Below are 22,705 nucleotides of genomic sequence, written 5' to 3' on the forward strand. Positions count from 1 at the left end.
TATATGACAAAAGCATAACATATCATTCGTTAAGAATAATGCTTAATATAAGATTGTTCAGTAGAGTTAATAATTACTTAGTGAAATAATTCATATTTATATTTTTTTAAATATTTTCAATGAAATGAACAAAAACTGTTCAAGAATCTTTCTGTTTGGCTCGTTACTGTTAGTTTTTAACTATTAACAACTTACAAAACATACTCTTTATGCATATCTGTGATACAAACAGTACTTTGTAATAGTTTATTTGTAGAAATGCAAAGCAAAAGAAAGATTTAATAAACGATTCATTGTTATAAGATAAATAGGCTGGTATTATGTTTGCTTAAATTTTGTACTGTAAAATACACTGGAGCCCGCCATGACAGGACCAAAGAGGAGCATCACTAAATCCGATCCTGACCGTTTACAGCTTGTCATAGAGATCATAGAGTGCATTCAATTTTATTACAGGTTGGAAGCATGTTTTTATTCGGTGTTTCGACAAATTCGACAATTGTCCCAAACCCGTACATATAATTATTTAATATTGAGCTGGCTTGCGGAAAGGAGAAAATAAAAGACTTCTATATACTGTAAGTAATTACATTTTAATCTAGCAGCATGATTATTGTATTATTTGAAACATAAATTGTGCGTGCCGACATTTTAAATGGACTCCTTTTCTCATACTCTCTTTCGCAAACTTATTAACGGATGTCAACGAGCAAGTTTCTTTCTTCTCATTTCGTCTGCCGCAGCGAGATCTATGTTCACTCTTGCAAGTTGCAACCGTCTGCAAGTTCATTTCATAATGGCCGGTCTTTACTGTAGTCTTCAATACTAATGTTCCTGCGTGCTTATTTTTAATGATTGAAAAGCCTCGCGAACTGTTTATTTTTGTTAAGATAATGCTGTAACTATTGGTAGTTAATTTTTCTTTGTGCTACGCCATTTCTGTGGTATGCTATACTCTATATTTTATGCTATATCATTTGCCTATGCCATTCATGTTATTATGCCTGAAGAAGACTTAGGTTTGATTACATTTAGTAGTAGGTATTACGTTTATTGAATCCATACGGATATGTTAAGAGAATGGATGGTCAGAATAAATGGAGATAAATTATGCTGATCTGGCGAACTTCATTCTGCCTGGCTACTTTGTGAATGTTAACCCTCCAGGGCCTCCTATACATAAAAATCATTCACATTGGACCAGCTGTACTGTTGTAATATTCAATAAAATTAATTTGACTGCATTGATTCCTGTGAAGGACAAGTTTTATGTATGGTCTAAAAATGCTTGTCCTGATTCTGGAAGTCTTTGTGCATGGGTCTTAAATTCCAGACAACATGGAACAAATTCCTTATGGCGAGAGACATTAAAAAAAGATCTGCCTGCTATTGCGAATGGTCTCTTAGTTTCCAGTCTATACATATTGTAGTTTCCTGAAAAGCTTAGCCAGTGTTTTTAAAAGACCTTATGATAGATTGATGACATTTCCATTTTTGTGTGCTTTTGGAGGTATTTTATATTAAAGTACTTTTCGCATTATTTTTCAGTATGGGTCCCCGCTGTGTTACTTCATGGGATCATTACGTGCATCATTGACTACAATGTCTGATGTCTATCATATACTAAGGCAAGGTGTCAATCAATTCCCCCACAGTCGGTGCGTTTTCAAATGCTATGCATGCCCGCACCTACTAAATACGGGGACGCTGTACGGCGGTTCAGGTTTAGTCAGTAAGAGTCTGACACTACCCACTACCTCCCCGGAGGAGGTGGGTGTCCATGAGGATTCCCATGCCAAAACAAAAAAAAAAGGTGACAATCAATTAATGATTATATTTTTATATTTTTATGTTTATTATTATTTGTTGCATATGACTCATCCACATGGTATTGAAAATATTTGTGCTTGCAGCCTCTCCCCATTTTTTTTAACATTTCATTACAGATCACTTCTAATAACCATTCTATAGCCTTTCTTAAATTGAAAACTGTCTTATTTCAAATATGTGTGCACAAGCAAACTAACAAACAATCCCTTCAGCTTTATAAAATTACTATAGATTAGGTTATAGCTAGCTAGAGTTGTAACCCAGTTTCCAACCAATTCGGTGGATTCTCTTATTTAATGTGAAATTGGTGTCATCTGCTTCCACCAAAAGTCATCAAGATTGGCTCAGTAGTTTTCAGTACAATGTCATGTGTCTTTTTACACTATGCTAAAAAACCACGAAGTTTGTTAAAGAGAAGTCATTATCTTATGCTAAGGATTCAATTGCTATTTTAATTGTACATAAATTATGGTAATGACTTTTTAATGTAATGTAAATGTATCATGTCATATTCTTTTGCAGCTTGCTGAGCGAGGGAGTCTGTTCAGCAAGTTCTTGACTGCTGATGACTTAGTAGCCTAATTTAAATGAATGATTTTGCTTTGAAGAGTGTCCTGTTGTCTGCTACGTCAAATTATTGGCAGTGTAAGTATCACAAATTTTGAGTTATCCACATGTTAGCATAGTTAATAGACATTTGAATTTAAATTAAAAGAAAAAACAGTTTCCATAACCAAGAGATAAAAATAGAACATTTAACATATAAACAGGTCTGTGTTATCTTTCATAGGGCTCTCACACTCTATCGCAGGAACTATTAGAGACAGACTGTTAAATCTTCAAAGAATGTTTACTTCTTTTGAAAAACATACTTGAAGTTATGCAACAACTGTTTATCTTGATAATGATTTACCAATTGTTTTAACCTTTCTTGTCTCTTTCTCTTAACACCATTTCTCTGTGTGGTTTTAGAAGCGGCACATTCATTCATAGAAGAGGGAGGTCCATATAGGCTGAGCTTGAGTCTTGTTGGACGTCTGGCACAGGGTTGTCGGCAAACAAGACTTGGGCAACAAGGAAACCTCTTTGTTGTACTTCAAAAGAAGACTTTCGGGTCTCTCTAGGAGAAATAAGAGATAAGAAAGAGAAATAGGTGAGAAAATGTTTTTCTTTTAACTTTTTTTTTATATTCTCTTTAGAAGTTCGTTTGTAAAAGGTAATTTGTCTGTTGGTGTTGATAGTCAATAATATTCATTTAGAAAATACTAAAAAAGAAACTTTAGTCATCAGAATTCCAAAAACAATTCCACAGAAATAAATTAATTATAGAATCATTGAAGTGAGCACAGAAGCAAAAACAATAATAACCTTGTTTAAAAATTGTCATTTGCAACATAAAACGTGCCAAAAAGACCAGCCTGCATAAAACAACTAAGAATTAGAAAATAAACTGAAAAAGTTAACGCAAAATTATGAAATAGACCAGCATAAAATGTAGGCCTTTGAATGTGGAATTGAATTTTAGATAAAATGTGTTAGTAAACTATTTCTTATCCTTATGTCCTCTTATCCTGTTATGTCAGTATTTAAATGATTTCTTCGAAAGATGACTGCAATGCACAAACTACACTGATCTGAACTGAAAAGTGGTGCATGTGTTACTTGTATCTTAAAGTACTTTGAAACAAGAAAATCATGCTAGATTTGACAAAAATATTATGACAAAGTTGACAGAAATCTAAAGACATTGCTCAGATGCTGCAGATACTTTGAGTTACTGAATTTTGGTTGAATAAATACTCTTATTATTGTCTACAGAGCACACGAACCTCCGTTAATAATTCTGGAGAATAGCACTGCCCCCTCATAAACTGCCATGTTTGTCACCCTCCACCTCATTTTCACAAATGCCAATGTGGGAGGGAATCTGTTGAAGTTCCACACAAACACCCACTTCCTGAAGTATGGTGATTAATTTAAAACTCCATAGGCTGTCGTAATACCTCGAGCCCCTGAGAGACACCGAAACAGATTTTAATGAGCACTGCTCGAATCTGTTAAAATAGCAATTTTCTGAATATCCAAAGACCTTGCTTATGAAAGCGCTTCAACAATTGCTATAAGTTCAGCTCTCATTACGCATATTGCTGAATTCAGATTAAATTTCTTATTGATGTTAGCTTGTGGATCAAGGAGTGCTGATTCAAACCCCTATTGGACTTTTGGAGCCATCAGTAAACAACTTATAATAGTTAAAAGTTTTGCATCGATTCTCACACATCACCCTCCGTAAGAGCTCTTGGGTATTGGCACATTTAGGCTATCCAGAGAAAAATGTATGACAGATTCTATATCAAGACTTGACATCCAGACCTCTAAAGAGAACATGTCTAATATTGAGCTTTTGTGAATTTGTTTATGTCTCAAAGGAGAGGCATATTTTATTGTTCCGATACCAGTCCAATGCCGTGAGATTATCTATTAATTCTAACTAAAGATATATAGAGCTTGCGAAGATGAGTGGGGCTAAAGAAATGATATTCTTATTCTATATAGTTTGCTTACTTATCTAAATGAATAACTAAAATAATATTTTTTAACATTTAATTAAATAGCATTTCAAGGCTCCCTAGCCATGACTAAGTTTATTAACATTTACCTGATTATGAATAGTGTTTTTTCGGTGCGATAATTAATATTAGATGCATACTAGATACTCGCTAAAAACATTAACATTATTTTGCAGGGGGAAAAAATAAACAAATTTGAGAAAAAGTTAAATTTTAAGCTTAATTTAGTTTAAATCTTCTTATATATAAAAATGAATTGCTGTTCGTTAGTCTCACTAAAACTCGAGAATGGCTGAACCGATTTGGCTTCTTTTAGTCTTGAAATATTCGTTCCAGTTCAGGGAAACGGTGAGAAAGTATGGAAAATTGTGACAAAGAAAATGAATATAACCACGAAATCAATTACTACGCGGGTGAAACCGCGGGAAACAGCTAAAAGAGATATTTAGGACAATTGCGTCAGACAAATACCCAAAATAATGATGTCACACTTTAACCCATTATCTGACTGGTATTTTTTACATGACAATTGAAATGTATGATAATTATTTTATATTTATAGGTATAGGTTCTGGCGTCTGGCTTTTCTTTAGTTGACACGAGTCAAAAAAGTCCTCTAGGGCGGCTATATCTATCTTACAAGGTTGCCTCACTATCACCATTTTTCTTTAATATTTTTTCCTCAACACCCTTATTTCGTAGTTAAATAAGTCTTTATTACGATGAGATGATTCCTTATCATATAAAACACATTAAAGATATCCTGTAGTGTATATTAGCATTGCACCCGTGTCAAGCCGGGGCGAGTCGCTAGTTACCAATAAAACAATGCTCATTAATCATTTTTATAATTACAGGTGCTGGGTGCTGATCATTTGAATGCATGTAGAAGTTCAGAAACTCTAGCATCAGAGTAGAGGTATCTGCTCGTGGAAAGAGGAAACATTATTAAGGTGTGTATTGTCAGATATAACTGCTCAGTCGCGGCTTATGATTTAAAGCAACATGCCACTAAGTTCAGTCAGGTAAAGGCTCACATGAATTTACAAGCTTTTGTTTAATTTTACCTGTCCTATTATCTGTCCATGTTGCTAAAGAAGATGACATGTTGCGCCGACCCCAAATAAAATAATTGGGATAAGGGCAGGGGAATGATGACCTGTCCTATTATCTGTTTGTCTTTCTGTGTGTCGGTACAAGTTGAAATCGATATATTTTTCGGATTGGCAAGCTGATTTTTTTTGGAACGAACTTTTTCGTTAGAAATTGTTTTCCCTACGTAAAACAAGTTTTTACTTATTGATTCACTTTTGCTTAGGACATATTATAGTGCACAAGCGTGTGCGACATTACATGCACACTCTCATAGCCACTCATAGCCCGATAAGACGACTATCCAACACAACCGGAGAGAGATCAATCGATCGCTCTTGAGACTTCAAACTTTGCAGACCTGCGGTCTTACCACTAGTCTTTCTAACTTCTTGATCATAACTTTCTTTTCACGATATACCCTTGTTGAAACTAGGAATAAGATTGTAACAACTTAACTGTTTGCCAGTTAAGTTTTCAGATATAACTAGTGGTCACACCGAGTTGTAGTTATGACTAACACTTTAGATTATTTTGTGATTGAAAACAAGAAATTGTCTTTAATATATTTATTGAAAAAACCTAAGAAACTCAAAACCAAATAATGATTAACACTAAAGAAACATTTAAGTAAATGAGCCCTCGTCAAATACCAAGTTTTTTCGTCTGTGTACCAAGTTCTGTCTAAATCCATTCTTTGGTTTTTGCGTGAAAGGGGAACAAACATCCATACATACAAACTTTCGCGTTTATAATATTAGTAGGGTATCTAAGATAAGTTGGTTTGGTTGTGATTGTGAAAATCTAATCAGTCAAACTTAAAGCTACTTGGATCTACGTGTTGCTTGAAAAAAATTCGTGACATTTTTAATTACAAAGATATTTATCTTGCCGGCACCTTTTTGACATAAGTCCTTTCTGGTATAAATCCTTGGCCTGTTCCTACGGCTGCCTGAATTTATATTCGGTACTTCTTTATTTACTTCATAAAGAAGAATTTGTTACCTCAGAACTGCACTCAGAACTCATAAACCAGTTTTGTTTTTAATTGAATGTATAATTATAATAGCTGTCCATTAATAAAGAAAATTGATCTAGATTGACTCAGTGGTTGGATTTGAAGTCGGTTGTATTGGTTTAAGCGCCCGTGGACGCCAAACCTACGTTATTCTATAAAAGCTGAAACTTTGTCAGCAGATGCTCCCAACATAGGTAAGAACAAGGCTAAGGCAATTTAAAAGTGACAAATTTAACTAGGCTTTGGCAGATAAACGGTACTGTCTAGAGTGTCTAGTCAATAACAATATAAGATACTTGCCATATTTTTTCCATATTTTTTATGATTAGGATGATTCATACGATATCTACTGGAATATTTATTTTATCTGCTGTCAGTGCTTTTGGTCTGATGTTTTTTTAAGTATTGATGTGCGTTCATGTGGTGGAATTAAAAGAGGCTTTGCGATCGAAAATGCTACATCTTCATTGCTATATTCACTTTGCTATTTTTTTTTTTACTGATGCAAAGGTTTAATCATGCGTATTTTTGGGGGATTCCTGTCCTGGAATCATGAGCTGACGCGGCAACGGGGTCGCGAGTCAAACAATAAAACAAATCTATTTGTATTGGATCATTGGAATTTTATATAGTCATCATCATAATTATGCTGTCCACTTCACTCAGATCTTGACTGCACCGATAGCCGAATGGTTGATGCCACAACACAAATATTTCATTTCAAGCCTCAGTAAACGTGACGTGTCGTCGGTTCGATCCCCGCTTTGGACAAGCGTTTGTGTGATTCACGATTGCGTGTCCGGAGCCTGGCTGTCTTTTTACACGTTGTTGATTGTTTTTGAAACTCCCCACGACACTAGGAATAAATTACTTAGTTTTTCGTTTTAATTGGAAGATTCTTCGTTATCTATATTATCCGTCGTATTTATTTTGTTCAGCGCATTTTCAAAGTTTTCTTTATCTCGCAAATCTTCAATAACATCGAAGTCAAAGTCATACCTCATACCTCCCTTGTGGTACTACACTAAACATTGCTTTGTATGGTGACTCTGATTGATTGATGATTATGTTTGATTCCGGAATGAAGTGCCCTGATTTGTCATGAACTCCATAAACCGTAACAGTACTATGTGAGCAATTTGTGGTGTCGTTATTTATTTGAGGCAAACAAACAGTTCCACAAGACATCTGAGTAAATGATATATCTAAAACTAAAGGTATGAAAATGTGTCATCTTGCATCTATAAGGAACATTTTCTCTACGTCTTAGTTCTAATTAATTCTTGGCTTTGGCTGTGTATTGGCTCTCCATGGAGCAGTTTACATTCGGGCGAAAACTAAAAAAAAACAAAAAAAAAACATTTATTCAACATAGGCTACAAAGTAGCAGTTATTGAATGTCAAAGTTACACAGACAGCTCCCCGTATCGCCCACCCTTCACCGCTTCCCAAGTGCTCTAGCTGTGAAGAAGAAACGGCGCAACAAACTCCACAACATAGCACGCTGTCGCTTTTTTTTACAAAAATATATTTACACCTAAATTGTTTATTATTGAACGCTGTAAAATAAGACAGTGTTTACAGAGTGGTGGGGTATGACTTATTTGCTATATGCAACCAAGACAGCAGTATGACCAGCTACCACAAGCAGCACCCGTTCACGAACATGACGCAAGGGTCAGCCATCACCTCCCTCGCCATATTAGAGGGAAGGAGGGGACCCTACCCAAGACGCCACCGCAGGCAGTGACACCTAAGGAAGCATGACGCATCTGCTGCCGGTATTAAAAATTACAAAAGAACTAATACCTCAAACGCTGACTTACTGCACCGTCTCATTAAATACATACATTTGTTATTCAATTTCATTAATAATATAATTATACATGTCAATATGTAGTGCCTTTCAGAGCGACCAACAATTTTTATCATTGAAATAATCATTTAAGGTGTAGTACGCCTTTTTACAGAGCTTAGTTTTTAATACGGACTTAAATAAATTGAAGGGCAAGTCTAGCATGTCTCGGGGTATTTTATTATATATACGAATACCAAGCCCTACAAACGAGTTGTGTATTTCTAGTATTGATATTATGTACATCACATTTTTTAGTATATAAAGTAATGTTTTGTCGAATATATAATATGTTGTATAAAATGAATTGCGAAGCGACAATCAAAATGGTAATTTCCTTAAAGTGTTCTCTAAGAGAAGTCCTAGAGCCCAACTGGTATATTGACCTCATAGCTCGTTTTTGCAGAACAAAGACAGTTTCAATTTCTGCAGCTTTACCCCACAACAGTATACCATACGACATGACGCTATGTAAGCTAAGTAGCTAAAATAAACTAGTCGAGCTGTATCCACGTCGGTCAATTTTCTAACCTTCCTAACCGCATAGGCAGCTGAACTAAGCTTGCATGTAAGACTATAAGTTTACAATCAATTGTAATGCCCAAAAACACTGTAGATTCTACCGTCTCCAATATCTCATTATTTACAACAATATTAGGGCCTAAATTTTTTTAAATTGGCATCGCGATATGTATGCATTTTGTTTTTTTAGCGTTAAGTACTAAATTATTAACGGCAAACCAATTGGTAACTAAAGAAAGTGAGTCATTAATATCATAAAAACTACTTCTATTTCTATTTACTTTTAATATAAGTGAAGTATCGTCAGCAAAAAGTACACTGTCACTGATGCCTTTTAAATAGAATTTCAGGTCATTTATATACACCAGGAATATGAAAGTTCCAAGTATTGATCCCTGGGGAACGCCTAATTTAACTGGAAGGGGTCCAGATTTAACGCCACTGACATCTACATATAGAACGCTTGGTTTCAAATACGATTTCAATAATTTTAATTCCATATCATGTATGCCATAGTTTATTTTATTTATTTATTTTTTTATTAGTTACACCAACAGCAATACATACAGAGAAGATATAAAAGATACATGACAAAATTACATTACTGGTATGTATGCCTATTACAGGTATACACATCATTTATAACAACGACAATATTAGTAATTAGAAGAACGTTATTAGTATTTTTGTGCAAGTGTGACTTAGGAACTAGAATAAACTATTTTGACTATTTTAATATTAATTGCATTCCCATATCTCCGAGATAGTTTTTCTAAATTTTTTAATAGTACGAACATGAATGTCGGTGTTTGTTAATTTCATTGCAAAGACTGTTAAATTCATTGCAAATCCTGATGAGAGGAGCGTTGAGGCCTAGGTTAGTTTTGACTTTAGGGATGAAAAACATTCTGGTATTAGGATGTCTGGGAGGCTTCGAAGAGACCGAGTAGAAGATGCGTTCTGTTAAGTCGCTGCATTTTGTGTGTCCATTCACAATCTTGTAAAGAAATAAGAGATCACGCAGACGACGTCGGTCACGCAGTGTCTTCATTTTGAAGGACTGCAAGCGCTGTATGTACGGACATTGATGGCTTATTTTATTGGAATTAAACGCCAGATGTTTGGTGAACGCTCTTTGTATTCCCTCGACTCTTTGCGAATGTATCACAAGAGTCACCTTTTTTGTGTACCGGTACTATGCGAGCTTTTTTCCATTCATCGGGAAATATTCCTGACTTCAATGAATAATTAAATAATAGACTTAACGGTTCTGCAAGGGCTTAACCGCAATTCCTTACGAAGACAGGTGGGATTGAATCTGGACCAGCACCTTTAGAAGGATCTAGCCTTTTAATTTTGGCAAGCACGTCGTGTGGTGTAAATTGCAAAGAACTAAGCACACCACAAGATTCGTGATTTGAGTCAGCAATTACACAAGGTATTGAGTCACAAAAAATTGAAGAAAAATGAGAAGCAAAAAGGTTGGCAATATCTGTTCCATTATCTGCAATAACTTCGTTTAATTGCATTCTAGCTGGGATCGTCGGTCTACTATTACGTTTATTTTTTATGTACGTCCAAAATGCCTTAGAATCCTTTATTATAGCTATCTCGATTTGGCGTTTGTAATCACTATAATTCTTATTAATCATCATATGACATCGACTCCTAAGTAAGTCATAGCTCAGCTTGTCACGCGGGTTATTATATTTACGAAATTTATTGCGGTACTTTTCTTTTTCTTTAAGCATTTTTATAAGCGCTTTACTGAACCAGGAAGGATATTTGGAGTTTTTGCAATCACTTTTAGGAATGTGAATGTCAATTAAATGTTTTAATTTTGCATAAAAAATAGAGACTAAATCATTAATATTATCATTATCTGCAAATTCTTGATGCCAGTCTATGGTTTCAAGTTCTGGTATAATCTTAGTGTAATCGCATTTAAAAAAGTTTAACCGAATATTATTTTTAGGACGTAGAACTTTTGAGGAAGGCACGTGTAACTGCCAAGTGAAATTCAAGTTCACTACTGTATTATAGCAGACTCCGATCCTCCACTAGACACATGTATGTTTGATGCTCGTAATGGTCTATTTTTCGAAGAGGTTGTCTTTGATGGAGACAATGTAGTTCTAACTGCACCAGACTTTCGTCACGTCACTTTCTTCTCGGAGTGCCTTCGTTCTTCTATTGACTGGCGTGTTGCGCTTGGCTTCTGAGCCACCAGAGGATATACCAGTAGGATAAATTAAGTCGTCCGTTGACCGCGTTCGCCCCAAACAGTGGTAGTACGAAAATAAAAATAAAAAGGCCGACATCAAAATCATCTTTGGAGAATCGTGAAGACTGAGATATAGTCATGGATAATCTTACTTGACAATAAGAGTTTTGTATTTCATTTACTTAGTACTAATTTTCTCATCAAACGTAGCTAACGGTCTGTCTGTGTCCGACTGATGTTATGGTTAAGACTAGAAACGGGCAATTTATTCTGAGTTGTCGATAAAATAGAAGCTTTGTGAATAGAATTCAAACCGAATTCTGTCAATCTATTTTATATAATTATCTATTCGACATGAAGAGTATTCAGAGCCATGCATAACAAGTGCGATATTGTGAGAAACGACTCTGACAGCACTTTAATATTGTAAATACGGAAGAATGTGTGTGTTTTCGTGTGTACATTTGTTACCTATTCACGGCCAAACAGTTGATTGATTTCGATTACATTTCGCATTAAGGTAGCTGATGATTTGTATTAACACATAAGCTACTTCAAGCTTTAATCAGACTTCGTTAAATAAGGGAAATGTTTTAGCAGCTATAACTGTCATTTTTTCGAGCGAAACCTCGTGCTACAGTTAGTCTATACTAATATTATAAAGAGGAAACCTTTGTATTTTTATATTGAATAGGCTCAAAAAGTACTGGACCGATTTCAAAATTTATTTTACCTTTACTTAGAGTGATTCTTCCGGAAAATAAGCTTAAAAAATAAATGTGCGAAGCCGGGGCAGGTCGCTAGTATAATATAATAGTGATTGAACAACACCGGTGTCATACGGTCCATCTCCACAGCTGTCCGCGACTCATCACGATGTGTGTGTCGCAGATTGTAAAAGTCAACTCATTGTATATTCCAATGAATTGATTGATTGTTTTACAATCTGCTGCGCGTGCATACTTGGCTTCTTGCTTCAGCTTCAAAAGGAAGAAGTTCACGATTGGACTGTTTGAAGGAGATATCCAACGAAGCGAAATTAACTCTAATTTTTTTTCTAACTTGCGTTGTTGCTGTGTATTTTCTAAGATTATATGCACGAAATTTTGTACACACATTTTATGTAAAGGTAATGGAGTTCCTTGCTGGTTTCTCTCCATTTTGGAAACGCGCAACTAGAGTAATTATTTTTAATGATTCAAACGTGATTGATAAATTCACACATATGAAACCTTTTGATTATGTAACTGATGTGCAGGGTGTTGTGGTTACACCCCATGTTTTGACCTTAGTCAGTAATCAATCGAAGACGGCCAAAGGCGTTTTATTTGGTAGCTGACAGTAGCACTGCGAGGAATATCGTGTGAGATAGATTCCTACATTAAAATAATATAATTTGTGTTTGTCTACTAAAACAAATTTTTGCATACCAATTCTGTAATGGTAGAATGTAAAAGGGCCATTTTATATTTAAGATCATACTCTGTAGGTATACCTACATTCTGGCAAATAAAGAACTTTGACTTTGACTTTACCCAAAATAAATGCTGTGTGTTGAACACGAGCATTTGTTCTGTGTTTGGGAGTAATTTGTCTATATTTTGTATTTATTTAGAAATGTAGATGTTTATCAGTTGTCTAGGTCTCATAATACAAGCCTTACATACTTTAAGACTAGATGGCGTTGTGTTAATACATTGTCGGCGATGATAATGTTTTAATATTATTGCACTATGTTCCTCGCGTTGTCTAACTTTTCTTTAGGAACTTTCTCTACTCGATGAAACTGCTTTTTAGTACAAACCAATCACAATATTTCTCGTCCCAAAAGCGCCCTTCTGGATCAAATAACTCATTAATATACAAAAATAAATAATTATATTTTCTTTTCCTTTTTAGGTGTCACACGCTGTGGGTGAACATCACAACTTGACCGATCTCTCAAGACATGTAAACGTTTCTTCGCTGCCTCAACCTTTTGGCTATATGAAGGTAAACTTATTGATATTAAATTTCATCCGCTAAAGTAAGAATTTCGCAAAGAATTAGATTTTAATTTAAATTTAAATACCTTTTCAGGAAAGCCACAAAGGAGAGAAATATACGAGCTTGACTACAAGAGTGATTGTAAGGCCATTTAGGTTTTGGAAGCCGACTTATTGGAACCAAGAGAGTGAAGACATGGATAAAACCATGTCGCGAGATAACTAGCGTTCTGCTGGCTACATATGCTCGTATTCCCATTACGCTGATATAGCAAGTGATTGGGGCCGGCTGCCAATGTACTCCAATATTTATGATACAACAAAATGTAAAAACTATTTACCTAACGGTACTGCTGGGGAGTTTGTCTCGCCGTTTCTGTGAGGGGTGGGCGAAACTGGGTGCTGCCCAGTGTAATCTGACCTTCAAAAAGTGCTACTTAGTAGCCTAATTTGAATAAATGAATTTTGATTTTGATTTTGGTAATTAAACATGGAGTGATATTTCGATCTTAAATAGACAGGGTAAATGGGCCTGATGAGTAGGTATTTATCGGATTGATAATAATGACCGACTTAGGCGTTAACCTTTGGGCTTGTAAAACCTAATAAAAGCTAACAGATTACTAAAGTTGTTTTATTTCACCTTAAACCTACACCAATGAGAAGACGTGAAATCTAAGAGATGAATCTAGTACACAATAATTCCAATTTGTTTGCAAAATAGTGTTTACACAAGATGAAACGATTAAGAAATTTAGGCTAAGAACCAATGTGGATTTTTCTATTTTCTTTTCTAACATAACTGGCACAGAAGTGTAATACCGTGTAATACCAGTGTAATACCGCAAACATAAATTGACCAAATTACAGTGAATGAAACTTACGCGTGACGTCACGATTGAGTATAAATTTTACTCTATCGTTACGTCACAAGCCCCCTCTCCTAAACTTTAACGCAGTTAATCTTTGTCAATTCTAGTTTTTCTGAGAAAGGAAAAAATACGTGTCTCATACTTTTCAATTATCTAACTGAGGGACTAATGAGATTTTTTCTTTTTGTACCCAGTCATCATCCCTATTACTTCAAGAAAAAAACCCTTCGTAAGTCTCTTTCGCCTCTGTGGTTATGTGACTCCTATGTAAGCTTGTGGTCGAATTTTACACCGAAATTCATAGTAGCTGTACTGGATATGCTGGTACCCTATTTACAGTGTAGATGAAGTTAATAGGGATGATGACTGGGTATAAAAAAAAATGTCATTAGTCCCTCAGTTAGATAAGAAAAACTAGAATTGACAAAGATTTGCTTTAAAGTTTAGGAGAGGGGGCTTGTGACGTAACGATAGAGTAAAATTTATACTCAATCGTGACGTCACGCGTAAGTTTAATCCACTGTAATTTAGTCAATTTATGTTTGCGGGACAAATTAAAAAATACGTATACATTATTTTACAAAAAAATACAAGAAGGAAACTGCAAAAAAAATATTTCATCATCCTTATTGGCTGTTGCATTCGACCAAAAATCATAAAGGATTTTGATGGGTTAAATTCTATTTTGTTCACGATACACCGCCAGTTCTTCAGAATTTAAATGGAACTTTGGTAAATATGGGAACGAATAGTAGGTAAATTCATCCATCTTAAATATAATCCTCCTTATCGTTTTCGATAACGGTAGCCCTTGGCAATTCAGTTCCTAGCGTAAGCCCTCATGTGACTGGCTAGACCGAGTTTAGGTCTAAATTCTCGGTCGCAAGCGCTGCAGTAAAGTTGACCCGCAGTATTGAGAGTATGGGCACAGGTATAGTTGTATTACGGCTTGGCTTTTCTTTTTGGCACTGGCGCTTTTCGTCTAGCATCATCCCAATATAATATAATAAACGAGGAAGCTTGTGTATGTTCCTCCTTCACGCAAAAACCACTGAACGGATTTAGACGAAACTTGGTACACAGTTCATAACCAGGATAGATAACATAGGATAGTTTTTTATCCCGATTTTATGATCCCGTGAGATCATTATCGATTTTTGCGGGTGGGTTCGAGTGCAATATCTAGTTGATCATAATCAGGAATAACAAAGGAGGGAGGCTCGAGCCTGGACCCAATCACTCATCTAAAATGCTAATGCTTCGTATAAAGCCGTCAAAAATGCCTGACAATTTAAAATTGTGCCCATACTAAACTTAAATTACATTTATTAATATAATAAATTAAATTCTATTACGGTATTACCAGGGAACCCGCTCCGGGTCTGTGACCCGTGATGGTGAAATCAGTGTCGCAGCTCTCTACACCCCTAGCCTATCTCACTGATGTTGCCTCTCGCTGCCTATCGTGGCGGCGTGATGGTGGGCCCATTTTTGAGCCGGCGAGTCACCACTTGCCAATTTAAATCCATTTTTATGTGTTGATAGGCAGGTGCTATAGTTTTCCATAGCTTGTGAAGGAAACTATTCCATTTAAAATTATTAATGCCTAGCCTATTAGTTATAAACATAAGATTTTGCAATATTTTTTTAGCTACCTTGGGCCGTCCATGTTTGTTCTTCAATAGAGCAGGGGTGGATGGCCACTGGTAGATACCCCATCACATTTTAGATTTAAGTTCTCAACAAGGTCTCTACATGTTGGACCTGTGTCCGCGTGCAAGCCTTTAAAAAGGACCGGGTCTCTTCACATTAAGTGATCCCGTGACTGTAAAGAAATAGAAATAATGTCGCAAGATACCAGTCAGCTGCTCGGGATCAGTTATAATGCATAAGGGTATGGCAATGCTTATGCTTAAATTTTATTAGCCGGCAGCAGATACTTCATATTCCCTTAGTTGTCACTGCCTGCGGTGGCGTCTTGGGTCGGATCACCTCCTTCCCTTTAATATGGTGAGGGAGGTGATGGCTGACCCTTGCGTCATACTCGTGACGTGATCGGTGTACTGACCTTGGCCGTTTAGTTGACAGTTTAAGTTCATAGTGGTATAGGTACCACGATCTCAAATATTTGTTTGTCTGGCACGGCACCTACACAATTATATTGTTATATTTTTTTATAATATTTTACCGGAAAGATAGCGTGCTGCTTAGGAGTCCAAAGGACTAGAGCCAGCCAGAGTCGCGCAGAACATGCGCGAGCGCCGTTTCTTCTCTCACAGCAAAAGCACTTAGGAAGCGGTGAAGGGTGGACGAAAGTGGGTGCCGTCCAGAGTAATCTGACTTTCAAAAAGTGCTACTTAGTAGCCTAATTTGAATAAAGACTTGATTTTAATTTTGCTTACTTTCATAGTCCGATGGGACTGCTATCAGACTCGACCGGAGACAGCCTCAGGTAGTATATGTACAAGCTAGACGGTGCGGCCAAAAACGGTTAGGGATAGCATAAACATCAAAATAAATTATAAAAATAATACACCTCGGTAGTGTCGGCGTTAGGGGGGGGGGGGCGTGATGGGGCGATGGCCCAGGGCGACAAATTCTGGGGGGCACCAAGGTCTGAAGTTGGAGTCTCTTGCCTCTCCTGGCGCAAACCCTCAGAACTGTGCTCTACGCTAGAGGTGGAATACTTCCACCGCCAAACGTAACGCTAAAGGAAAGATGAAATTCTTAATATAATTTTACATGGGATCAGCAAAAAACTAACACTTGATATTGCTTTCCTCAAGTGGGCGCCACAATATTTTCGCCCAGGGTGTCAGTGGCCCTTACGCCGGCACTGCACCTCGGGGTGAGTCAATATCTCATCGAGGGAATTACGCAAAGCCAGACGGCACAATAATGCCCGCATCCTTGGTTTTATGTATCCTTTTTAAACCAATAAATAAAATTATGTCTGAAGGTCTGTGTAAGAGCATACATCCGCAGGGCACCTTGTGGTGAGCTGTGTGTAAGAGGCGACATAATGGAACGTGAATGCTCAGTGATCTGAAAGAGAGTCACCCTTCTCTATCAGATCATGTTAGAATTGCGGCCATTACTGAAAATCAGCGTTATGACTCTGTTCCGCTAAGGGTCGCAGCAGTATGCTGAGCGAGGACAATTTTTCCACATTGTGTTTGTTTCCTAAGTACGCAATCAAAGGTATTTTCTTTCTTTCGACTGGGAATCTCCGGGGAGTTTTTCTTGAGTTACCTTCTTCAGTACCTACCTGTATGGACCTGTGTCCCCATGTATCTACACTGTTCAAAATTGATTCACCGAACCCTAAATTTTTGATGTCTTGTAGTTTATTTTTGTAACTAACTGACAAATCAGTCTGCAATTAATTTTAGAACATACCTCAAACTATTATTATTGCCTATCTTGCACAAGTTTTTTTTATTAATATTTATTTAAATATGTCAAAAAAAAATTAAAAGTAGTTCTGACTAACATGGTGTGTCCGTAACCCAGTTTATAGTAACAATAACATTGTTTCCTATGCAAAAATCTATGTGAATTATAATTATACGAAAGAAAAATGGTGCTAATTATTACGATGGTTTTTTATAAATAAAAAAATAGAATGGGTCCGGCACACAACTCTGATTCATATTCACGCGCCTCACTCGATCGTACCCAGCTAAATACGAAATATCAGGCAACTCCTACCCGCGCTGGGGGTAGTCCGGGGCTCGGCTGTCGTGGTCACCACGTGACGAGTGGCTTGTAACTGTCATCGCGGAGATATGAAGGTAAATATCTGATACACCTGGTACACCTGTGTTTCTGATTAGTATGTTCGGTTTTAATTTTTTATAATTAAGGTAAATGATTTTCAAACTTAAATCTGCGGGAAATATAATGCCATTGGGGAACAGAAACGTATGTAAAAATAAGAATGTCACACAGATTATTAATGTAATGTTACATTGGCGGCACGTTACGCCTGTAACAAGTCATTTCGTATGAAAGTAATGTTATTTACATTAGGTCTAAAATCAGTTTTATAACGTTATACAACATTGTGTAACACAATAACATTTATAATAGTGTGCAACAATACTCATCCAAATGTTAAAAAGAGTTATCCTACTACTATTATAAAGGCGAAAGTTTGTAAGTATGGATGTATGGATGTTTGTTACTCTTTCACGTAAAAACTACTGAATGGATTTGAATGAAACTTTACCACAATATAGCTTATACATCAGAATAACATATAGGCTACAATTTTTGAGGTTTCTAATGTCTAGACTAGACGGGACGAACCTGAAGTTCACGCGAACGAAGTCGCGGGCAAAAGCTAGTATGTTATAAACGCTCCCACATTGGTTGAACTTGTTGTATCTGGGTTTGTGTTTAGAGGAAGGGGAAGCTTTGATGTTATAAGAATAAGAATAATTTATTTGCCATAAACATGTGTATACATACATACACACGCAGGTGCATGCATGCAGGATGACATTACAACAAAAGTTATATTTTGTTAAATCATGTTTCAATCAGCTGTAAACAATTTTGTTAAATGAAGTTGTAGAACATCAATAACAATTTGTAACACAATCTATAAACTTTTGTTATAAATTGATTAAAGAAGTCAGTCTCTAACGTTATCTCACTGCTGTGTGAGAGCACCTTAACGTGATAAGTCGTGCGTTCGATTCTCGCTCAAGAACTTTCTTCTTAAAACCTTGTAAAAGGCATTTTTGGTATAATTATTAATTAGTTTGTAATCTTCGTTTTATATTATAGTAGACAAAAATGCTACTAGTCCTATCTAAGGGAGAAAAAAGAGAAGAAGAAAATTGCAGAACCTATTTTGAAGAGCCATATCATGCTTTGATTCACTAGATTTAGGTATTATGATAAGCATCGTGTGCAATTACTTACTGTGATTTTAATAAATAGAGTGATAATTAAAAGATGTAACGGTTTACTCACTAGTTTCGGACCCAACCGGAGTCCTTAATCATGAGCAGACGCGGCGGGATCGCGAGTCGAACTGACGCGAGTCGTAGCGTCGCGCTCGCGCCGTGAGCGGCGGTAAGGTCGGCGACGCCGGTGGCGCGGGAAGGGGGTCTGCTGTCGTCATTGGCATCGTCTGACGTCGCGGTCGCCGGATGGATATCAGTGGCGCAAGTGTAGACGTCTCCTGGGATCTGCGGGCGAAGCTCGCAAGCGTCCGGCGGAGGCTGAGCGGACTCCTGCGTACTTACCGTACGCGCAGGGTGTCACAGACAAGATAGGTCGCTTGTTACGCGAGAGATATAGCATCAAGACGATCTATCGGCCACCCGAACAACTGCGACAGATGATCCGCTGTCCGCGGTCTGATCCGCGTCATGGTGTTTCATGGCCCCCGAAATGCGCCAGCGCCGGGATCCCACATCGTGGTCAGTGGGGCCCGGATAGATGTCGAGTCAACCATGAAGTACCTGGGATTGGTGCTCGACCGCCGATAGGAATTCGGACCCCACTTCCGGTGGCTGGCGCCCAAGCTGATGGGTGCGTCGGGTGCGCCGTCAACGCTGTTCCCCAACATGGGGGGCCCGAGTACCCCCTGTAGTCAGTTGTACGTGGGAATCGTGCGGTCCTGTATGGGGACCCCGTGTGGGCGATGGACCTGACGGCCAGCACACTCGCCATTCTGCGAAAACCGTAGAGGGCGATGGCTATCAGAGCCGACCGCGGGTACCGCACGATTTCCTATGAGGCAGGCGGCTTAAGCACTGGCCGGATCCCCGCCCTGGCACCTAGAGGCGAAAGTACTCACGTCACTGTACCGATGGCGCGTCCCAGAGCGGGCACGGGGCTCGAAGCCGGTGCAGCGGCAGATCGCGTTGCGCCGAGCTTGCGCCGGCGGAATGGTAGCAAAGGCTTCTGAGCCCTACCGCCAGCCTCGCAACCGTCAAAGCGAAACAGCCTGTACTTGAAGACTGGCTCGGGAGGAGGCATGGCTCCCTGTCGTTCAAGGTGACGCAGGTACTGTCGGGGCACGGTTGCTTCGGCAAGTACCTGTGTCGCATAGATAGGCCGCTGGGCGCTCGTGCCACCACTGCGTGCATTGCGGGGAAGTCATGGGGCAACACACCCTCGCGGAGTGTGTAACGAGAAGGGTCCGTGCACGAGACGGGCCTGGACTGACTGGGCCAGCTCTAGTGCGGGGTGTGGTAGAATTTGGACTCCCGCGGCCCCGCGTGCTCACGTGCGAGGATATACACCGGAGTGGTTTTAACCGGTAAGACTTCCAGCAAGCCTCTCCGCTTCTCTCCAGGCTGAGGAACTCCATGAGAGTTCCCCCCGTTAAAAAAGGCCGCTAGGTTGGGCTACGCCAGTTCAAAACGCTATCCTTGATATAGACGAAGAAGCCACCAATTCACCTGTTGTTTGATAACAACATGGTGCATCAAGACGATCTATCGGCCGCCCGGACAACTGCGACAGATGATCCGCTCTCCCAAGGACAAGGATCCTTTAGACTTCCCGGGAGTATACAAAATACCGTGCGATTGCGGCCTGAGCTACATTGGGGAAACCCGGCGTAATGTAGCAACCAGACTGGGCGAACACATACGCAGCATGAAGAACATGGACACCGACAAGTCGGCAGTGGAAGAACATGTGTGTAATGCGGGGACGGCACACTTCATCCGTTTCGACAAAGCCTCCGTACTAGCGAAGGAGAAATACTTCGTGCCGCGAAAAGTACGGGAGGCTATAGAAATCAGCCGTCACCCGAATTTCAACAGAGGACCGTGGATGGACACTGCCGGCAGCGTGGAAACCAGCACTGAATGCTGCGTTATGTCATATGAAGCCAAGCCTGGAGAGCGACGCGGTCAGCATAGTATGCACTGACTCAGCCAGTACGGGAGCACGGACGATGCCAATGACGACAGCAGACCCCCCACCCGCGCCACCGGCGTCGCCGGCCCCACCGCCGCTCACGGCGCGGGCGCGGCGCTACGCAGCGAGATGCGCGGCCGCTGACGTCAGTTCGACTCGCGATCCCGCCGCGTCTGCTCATGATTAAGGACTCCGGTTGGGTCCGAAACTAGTCGGGCTACCCCGATAAATACGCGTGAGTAAACCGTTACATCATTTAATAATGAATCAGTCTCACGATAGTTATTATAAAAACAACATGGTGGTTTGAGGTTGGTTGGTTGGTTGGTGGTTGGAGATAGGGCGCTAGTACGTCACTGCGCATCTCTGGTACTAAAGATTACGTAGGTGACGTCGCTGCTCTGATGACGCACCTGTGCGTAAAACCGAATTGTATGCTTTGTATAGAACCGTGAAACGTTCGGTTTCGGTCTTCGGACCCGCTTCTCTCCTGCACCTCTATCAAATCGCACACTTGATGAAATGGCAGAATCGGCTGATAGTTGAAGACAACAAAGCAGTAGTTACAGATGGAAATTGATAGGCTTAGGGTTGGAAACAGGGCTCCCGGGGGCTGGGCTCTTTTGAGATTTGTTTAGTGCGTCTCCAGAGGGGCCAGTTTCCGAAGATCTGAAAATTGGGAAAGCTGGTAATCTTACGGAAAAAGAGCGCCCGGCTGAGTCACCGTCCGCTTCCCATTGCTTTGCTAGACGAAGTGGCTAAAATTTTCGAGAAGATCATATCAGATTGCCTCATCCACCATCTGATACACGTGGGCCCAGATGTAGCGGACAATCAGTTCGTTTTTGGCGTGGGCCCTCTACTATAGACACAGATTACCGACTGAAGAGCATGGCGCAGTAGGCAGTTGCACACGGTAGGTTGTGTTAGCGGTGTCCCTAGAGGTATCTGACGCGTTCAACTCCAATTCTTGGTGCTGCTTAGAGGAGGCACTCGTTCACCAAGGGGTGTCCTCGGCTGTTGGCGTCGCCAGCTTACTTCCGACTTATCGGAGAGGTCTATTATATTCCAGAGCTAGGAAGGCTGGAGGCAGTACAACATAACGCGCGGCATTCCTCAGGGACCGGTTCTGGGTCCGGTTTTGTGAAATATCGGGTATGACTAGGTTCTGCGCGACGCTCTCTTGCAGGGTGTCACATGTATTTTTACGCAGACGATATCCTCGTGTCGTCGGTGTCGCTTGCCCGGACAGCGCGGGCACTATCCCAACTGCTCCTCAACCTGGGCGGCCCCAACGCTACGTGCAGGTAATTATGTACCGGGATCGTGCGATCCATGACTTTATACGGCGCTCCAATATAGTGACGACCCTCACACAAACCTCAGCTCACATTGGCCGTCAGAGTTATAAGGGGGTATCGCACGACCTCAGGCCCTCAGGGGAAGCGTTGACACATCTCGCAGAGCTCTACGATCAACCCCAATTTATTATTATTTACAAGCAGCAGGTAGAACCAGAAGAGCAGGTAGAACATAAGAGTGTGTTATCGTACTATAATTAAAAAAAAATACTACAGTGGAAAACTCTCTTGTCTGAACCTACAAAATCAACAAAACACTTCGATTTAAAATTGAACGTAGTGTCTCATATTCTACTTCATGCTCTGCGATTACGCCAGTCCTGAAGCTATAACGCATGATGGCGTGCGCCTTCGAGTCTGATCCGACTTCCGGTATCTTGGTACATTCAAATCGATGGCGAAATAGATCGGGTGGTCAAGCACCGAATTAACACAGGACAGATGAAATAGCGGCAGGTAACGGGAATCATTTGTGACTCCCACATTCC

The 22,705-nt window shown here is 39.3% G+C and overlaps 1 long non-coding RNA gene across 2 annotated transcripts; it reads left to right on the top strand.

Moving 5' to 3' along the window:
* Positions 1–51: 51 nt before the first annotated feature.
* On the top strand, positions 52–13,484 carry LOC113503771. Of its 2 annotated transcripts, none has more exons than XR_003401506.1 (6): positions 52–578; positions 2,353–2,475; positions 2,803–2,983; positions 5,258–5,353; positions 13,011–13,103; positions 13,191–13,484. It is a non-coding gene; the product is annotated as an uncharacterized LOC113503771 (long non-coding RNA). The 2 variants fall into 2 exon arrangements; XR_003401505.1 differs by lacking the exon at positions 52–578 and adding an exon at positions 1,773–1,813.
* The last annotated feature ends 9,221 nt before the right edge of the window (positions 13,485–22,705 follow it).

This window comes from Trichoplusia ni, chromosome 20, assembly GCF_003590095.1.
Source record: "Trichoplusia ni isolate ovarian cell line Hi5 chromosome 20, tn1, whole genome shotgun sequence".
Taxonomy (NCBI): Eukaryota; Metazoa; Arthropoda; class Insecta; order Lepidoptera; family Noctuidae; genus Trichoplusia; species Trichoplusia ni.